Source organism: Theobroma cacao, chromosome 5 (genome assembly GCF_053813885.1).
Source record: "Theobroma cacao isolate CCN51 chromosome 5, ASM5381388v1, whole genome shotgun sequence".
Classification (NCBI taxonomy): Eukaryota; Viridiplantae; Streptophyta; class Magnoliopsida; order Malvales; family Malvaceae; genus Theobroma; species Theobroma cacao.
In genome coordinates, this window is record NC_142643.1 from 41,126,825 (window position 1) to 41,134,005 (window position 7,181).

At 32.0% G+C, this 7,181-nt stretch overlaps 1 pseudogene; it reads right to left on the minus strand.

Moving 5' to 3' along the window:
* Window positions 1-2,121: 2,121 nt before the first annotated feature.
* Window positions 2,122-3,797, minus strand: LOC148762914 (cytochrome P450 89A2 pseudogene; annotated as a pseudogene).
* Between the last annotated feature and the right edge of the window lie 3,384 nt (window positions 3,798-7,181).

Consider the following 7,181-nt stretch of genomic DNA (forward strand, 5'->3'; position numbering starts at 1 on the left):
AATTTTTTTTAGAACAAAATTTTTAAAAAAAGAACTTTAAAAAAAAGCTTTTAAGGGTGAGCTTTTTCTTCTCTTCTTTTAAAAATACAAAAAAAATTATATTTTTTTTCAAAAATATCCTCATTTGTTAAAAATAATTTCAATATTACCATCTCAAAAAAAAAAAATACCTTCTATGATAATTTTAATAAAAATTATAACTTATAAAAAAAAACTTATAAAAAAAAATTTATCAAACAACTTTACCTTAATTTTAAAAGCTATTATTTTTCATAAAAACTTCATAATAGCTTTTAAGTTAGAAAAAAGTCAGACCAAACAGACTTTAAGTAAAGTTGTAAAATTAGACCTTATCTATTTTAGACCTGTCCTTTTTTTTTTTCTATGACACTTGTCAATATTTCCACCAAATCAAAGAGTATCTTTGGCAAGAAGAATCCTCCAGATTAGCCCTTGGATAGTCATGATAATCATCACTAATAGACAGAGGTTCTTTGGTAAGCGGCCCTTTCTGGCCTCATGAATGGAAATGTCCCCTTGCAACACTATGATATTTTGTGTATTATCAAATTCACATTAGTTTTGGTGTTTTCTTTCTGTGTCCATCTTTGTGTCTCTAGTCTTGAGGGTGCATAACAATGTTTTCAATTACTCAGATGGTTCCACCATATTGCCGCAAAGCTTCGCCCAGAAATGAATAATTTGCATCAATTATTGTCTGCATCTCACTTATATAGACAAACAGAACTTCTCCATTTTAAAAGAATCATGTTATGGTAGGGAGAAACTGAATTTAAAATTAATATAAAAACATTCAATTAGTTGTAATTTGTAAGAACAGAGAGACAAAAGATCATAACCAAGGCTCATAGCAACAGATCAAAAATTTAGGCAGTTTTTTCGTTTTAACTGAAAATGTTCTCCAGGCCTTTATTCAGGTATTTTAGTTATAACAACATACAGGAAAAGAATTTAAAAACAATTGTTAGCCTCATTTTTTTACTGCTTCATTCTCATCATTTTTGCCCTTTCTCCTAATGAAATCAGGTTCCAATTCTGCTACAACCAGACACAAGCCAATACATGAATTTGTTCCCAAAACCTTAAAAAATGGACAGCTACCCAAGCCCTCAAGGTACTAATCCTGGCTAGATAATGCATACCTGAGCCCAATAATTGACATGAGAGAGACATGACATCAATGAAATTAACCAAGTTCAATCCTCATGTCGTACAATTCACGGTGGCATCAACAGTGACCCAGCCTTTTTCGATGTATTGCAGATCAGTGAAAGCAGCAATACTCAAAAACAAAAGGACATAAAGTTTCTGAAGTGTAGCTACACATGTGGGAACTGTGGATCATATATTTACAAAGGACAAAACAGCATTCCATCAAGATGTCACGCAGAAGACTTCATGGAGGGATTTGAATGTGTACAAGCCAATGACTTGAAATGGAAGAATTAAGATTTTTATGGTTGATTTAGTGCCTTGCTTTCCAAAGTTTGAACTTTCTATGCAGTTTTTATTAGGATGCTGTTTAGTAATTTGCTTTATTTGCATAGGTTTAGGATCGAATGTTCTGAAGCCACTACTCATTCTACAAGGTAAAAATAAGTAATTGATCAGTAGACCAATTGGCTGCTGCATATTAATTTTACATTCAATGAAAATTTGATTTGACCGGGGGAGTCAAATTCAAACCAGATTCATGCAAATGCATTTAAGGGAAAAAATTTGGAGCTACAACAATCTTGGACTGGTCAAAATAAACCTTTGCAAGATACAGACAACATAGAAAACAAAAGCAAAACAGATGTCAACTTTGAACTTCCTGAGTATGCAGAATAAAAAAAGTAGTATTTATGATAATAACTACGACTAACCTTGGTAATTAATTATTAAATATGAAGGAAAGTTCAAAGACAACACAATAAAAGACAACATTTTTCCTTTCTTTCCAATGAAAATTTGCATGACAAGAATACAGGAAATGCCATAGAAATTTTGGGACACCTTGACCTAAAACCAGAATGCCTTGTCTTCTGTGAAAAGCTTAAATTGTGTGACAGCAATCAAGTTGGTTGCCTATTATTCATGGAGAAGTAACTCTCAAGGTTGCCCCATTAACAATGATTCCTCATTAAATAAATTCATAAAGTCATATGGCATCTATCTAAAGAACAGAGAGTTTTACAAGATACATATAGCATACAAGCGGGGACAGGATATTAAAAGATATATAGTATTTAATTTCTTGGTAGAAAATCAAGACCTTATCTCTCCCTTGGTGAAATGTGGGCCCGCAATGGAGTCTTCATCACTGTTGTGAACTCCTGCTTCCCATCCATGGCCTTCCATTCGAATTTCCAAATCAAATTTGCCACAAAATACTCCAAATGAAGCATAGCTAAGCCAATTCCAGGACAAATTCTTCTACCAACTCCAAAAGGCATCATCTTAATCTCCCTACTCCCCGCTATATCAAACACTTCCCCGCTACTATCATCACTTCTGAAGAACCTCTCAGGCTTAAATGCCATCGGGTCCTCCCACACCTTTGGATCCCACGCCATATCTGCCACCATGAAATTGACAGTTCCATTCTTTGGGACCAATAATCCTCCCAGGACTGTGTCTTCTGTCACACAATGAGGCAACACAAAGTGCCCTAGTGGGTGCCTTCTTAGCCCTTCTAAAATCACTGCTTTCAAATAAGGCATCTTTTGCAAATCATCTTCTTTGATTTCTTCCGCCCCATCTCCCACAACCCCTTTGATTTCAAGCAATAATTTTTCTTGAACATAAGGGTACTTCACCAAATTTGCCATGATCCACTGCAAAGCTGTAGAGGTAGTATCAGTGCCAGCATTAAGAAACTCAGAGGCCAAAGTAACAATTTCTCTTTCCTCAAGCTTCCTTTTCTCCTCCGGTAACTCCAAATCCAACAAAGTATCAACATATGCTAAAACATAATCATCACTTTCCTTCTTATTCAAGTTCTCCTCTTTAGCTTTCTTTCTTGCTCTTATCAGAGAAATCAGCAAATCTTCTTGATCTTTTCGTAGCTAATAGAGCTGCTCCCACTTCTTACGAAGCAAAACCTTGGTCACTTTAGGCCAAAAGTCAAGTATATTGAATCTTCCAAAACCTAACAGCACCCTTTGCTGAACCGCCTCAATATCTTTGATTTGATCTTGACTAAGCTTGTCACCAAAACACATCAAAACCAACAAACAAAACATAGCATATTTAAATTGAGCCAGAACCTGAACGGCTTCTCCAGTGTTGGCCTTTGACTGTAAACAATCAAAAAGGATTTCCAAAACCCATTTACGTGCGTGAGAATACGACTTTATACGTGAAGGATGGAGGATTTCTGACTTCAGATTCCGCCACAAAAGCCGCCAGGTGGGGCCATAGAAGGCGGAGCTGATGCTACGTTGGTTGGTATTCATGATCTTAATAGTAGGAAGAGCTTTGGGGCGGTCTGAAAATAGTGAACCACCCTGGACCAAAGCCTGGTGAGCAAGGGAACGATTGAAGACAACGATGGTGGGACGAGGACCGATGTGGATGGTGACATGGGGCCAAGCTTTGGATGGAGGTCGCGGAGGATTGGTTCGATCTGGAAGAAAGATTTGCGGAGCCAAAAGATGTTGCCGATGACAGGGAAAGTGGCAGGGCCTGGAGGGAGAGTGGGGAAGCGTTTTGGAAGGGTAGAAGAGGTTGAGAAAGGCCTTGAGAAGAAGAGAAATAGAGATCGTGAGAAGGATGAGGAACCAAGTTGCCATTGCTTGTGGCCTTTGGTTAAAGTGTAGAGATGACATGAAAAGAAAACCTCTTAAGTTTTTAGAGTTTCTAGGGTGTCTCTGTTGGTGCATTGTTCAGTGCATTGCCCAATATCCAATTTTCCATGTTCAAAATATACTTTTGAATAAAAGCGTTTTTATCAAAAAAATTCTAGCCCCTTAAAGAAAAAGAATAATAGTTTTAAAAAATTTTAAATTATATAAAAAACTTTTATTATATTTAATCAATTTTTTATAATTTTACTTTAAATCAAATAAATTCTTATCATTAAGCATCAATTAATTTTTATTAATCAAAATAGCATCTATCATATTTATTTTCATATAACACTTGTGTAGGTAAATTTATCATATTATGATATCAATATATCATATGTATATGTCACGTTACTATTTACTTTAATATATTAATATTATGTAATATAAAAATAACATGTGTTATTTTAATTAAAAAATTAATAATAATTAATAATATATTTACTTTAAAATAAAAATATAAAAATATAATTAAATCTATTAAAAATTAAAAAATTAAAACTTTCAAAATCTTTTTTGAATATTATACAAAATCTATTTCCTACGGCTCTATGATTTTTCTTAGATAAGAATAATCTTCATTGCTAAAATACAATGGATTTTTATTTTATTATAAAAATAAAAATATGATATATATATTTGTGTTTAAAATTTTAAAGAATAATTACTTATAAATAAAATTTAAAGAATAATTTTATTATTCTTGTATTGGTCAAAATATGAAAATCTTTTTTTATGGGTAAGTGAAAATATGAAAATTAAATTATTATTAAATAAATTAATCTACTTCTATGTACCAACAAAAAAGAAATGAATCTACTTTTAAGGATGTACAACTTGAAATAAGTTCAACTGTATTTTCATCCTATTAGCATGTACCTTAAGTATGAGTTATTAATATGTTATAATAATATATTATTTTAATATAAATGTATAAAATATATAATGTGTAATATATATTTAAAATTTATTTACAACCATATAAATAACTCTCAAACTTTAAAACTATTGGTGGGTCAATTTTGAACCAGTTTATATGACAATTTTCAATTTAACTTTATTTAATTTTGGCCATCAAAAGAGAGACAGAAAATGTTTGTTTGAGGAGTGAAGGGGGAAAAGAGAAGATATGAGGGGAAAAGAGAGACAGTTTATATGACTGTTGAATTGGTTGAGTTGGCCCAATTTAAACATCTCTAAAATGAGCAAATAAATAGAAAACTAAGAAATGATTTGTGTATTCCAATTTATCCTCTACATTAGAGATAGAGTTTTAAATGTGTTCCATTGAGCACATTTATGGAAAATTAATAATTAATTAATTACATCTAATCTCTTTCATGAAATTCAAAAACTCCACTAATATGTAAAGTAATAATGCCTTTTAATATGCTTTTTCTAAAAAAGTACCTTTTAATACTCATCTATAACTTACTTTTAAAATTATGATTATTGATTTTTGAGAATTTTCAACTTTTAAATTTATTTATATTGAAGTTATAACATTTGGTTCACTAATCCTATATAGAATTTATGCATTGACAAATATATCAAAAATATAAACTCATTTCTTGTTACTTAATCTTGATTCGAATAATAAAAGATTAACAGTACATGGCCCAAAAACATATCAACATATATATATATATAAGGTCTGTATTTATATAACTAACGTAATATGCAATGGTAAAAGTATTCAAATAATTTTTATATTCATGCATTTTCTTTAATTTAGTCGTTAACATCATTTCTTTTAATGGTAAAATTAGACAACATTAGAAGAAGAGATTAAATTACTCTAATTTCTAAAATTGATAGATTAAATTATTTCAATTTTAAATATAAAAATTAAATTAAAAAATATATATGAATACAGATTTATTTAAATACTTTAATTGTTTCAGCACGAAAATTTTCACTTTTTGTGATGCTAAAAAATTTTACTTCAATGAACATAGTGATGTTGAATTTGAAGGTTGAAGATCAAAAAAAAGAAAGCATTTGAAATGTGCATACCAAGTTTGTATTTGCATATGGATCACATGTAAGATTAAGATTGAGTTAACGGGCTTGCACCTAAAAGGATAGATGGCCCTTTGCCAAAATTTTCAACTGTACACTTTTAGGTCTACTGTCTATCTAACACAACTTTTTATGAAACCACAAAAGCCTATACCCTCTAATTTCTTTGCCTATAATGTAACTTTAGTCTTGTTATAGGAATCCTTCCCAAGTACTCATTCATCCATCTACTTCATTTTCTTACAAAAAACTGAACAACTTTTTTCAAAAAACCCCTTTGTTTCCTGTGGTATTTCTACCACTTGTATTATGTTGTTATTGAATTTCCATTTGACCTTCTCATGTGAACTCTCAATAAATTTAATGATAACATAGGCCTAATAAACACATCCTTAACTCACATCATGATCATCTCAAATATTTTCTTAACTGGTTCAAGCCCATCCCTATTTGAAAAGAATGGCTTACAACGTATCAGAAGTTTTATAGGAACCACAAATATATTCTCATCATATTTCACAAGCTCCACAATTATATAGATGCTATCCAATACTTCCCATATACAACCGTCTTCTCTAGCCAACCATACTCCTTTCATAATGAAATTCATTCCAATCCCCAAGAGTATGTTGAGATACAAAAATAACTCTGTGAGATGAACAGAGCCATTCCAGTGGAAATTTGGCCCTAGCTTTATGACCAACTTTGGAAGGAATACCTTGCAAGCTACATCACTCAATTAAGGGTTGACAGACAAATCTATGAAGACAAACATTAAAATCCAACTATGAAACCATTAGACCTTGTCTTCAAGTTCAATCTGTCCAAGCTCAAGCCGGTTCAATGGAACTCATATTGACAAACACCTATAATTCAAGAAGCCCAGCCAAAAGCCCAGGCTAGCTTCCAGCAAACTCAAGACCTCTATGCCTATGATTTTGAGAATGATCCATATGACTTGGGTGATGATTTTTATCCAGAAGACTTTTTTGTTAATGAACTATGCCTAAAGCCAAGAATAACCAAGGCATCCACTAGCAAAAGTGAAAAGTATCTCTTGAAGATGAAATGGAAGCAACAAACAGATCCCTTGAACCAATATTCGACTACAATTTCTCCCCTGGAGTAGACAATAGCCATCTCAATTTCCCATTCGACAGCCTATGAAAACCCAAAAACTAAAAGCCTAAAAGATCCAAAATTCAGTCTATGTTCAAGTGTGCCAAGTCATGAGAAAATACATGCATCAAGACAAAAAATAAAGGACTCTAATGTTTTTTTTTAAAGAAAAGTCACCTCAAAAGGAGC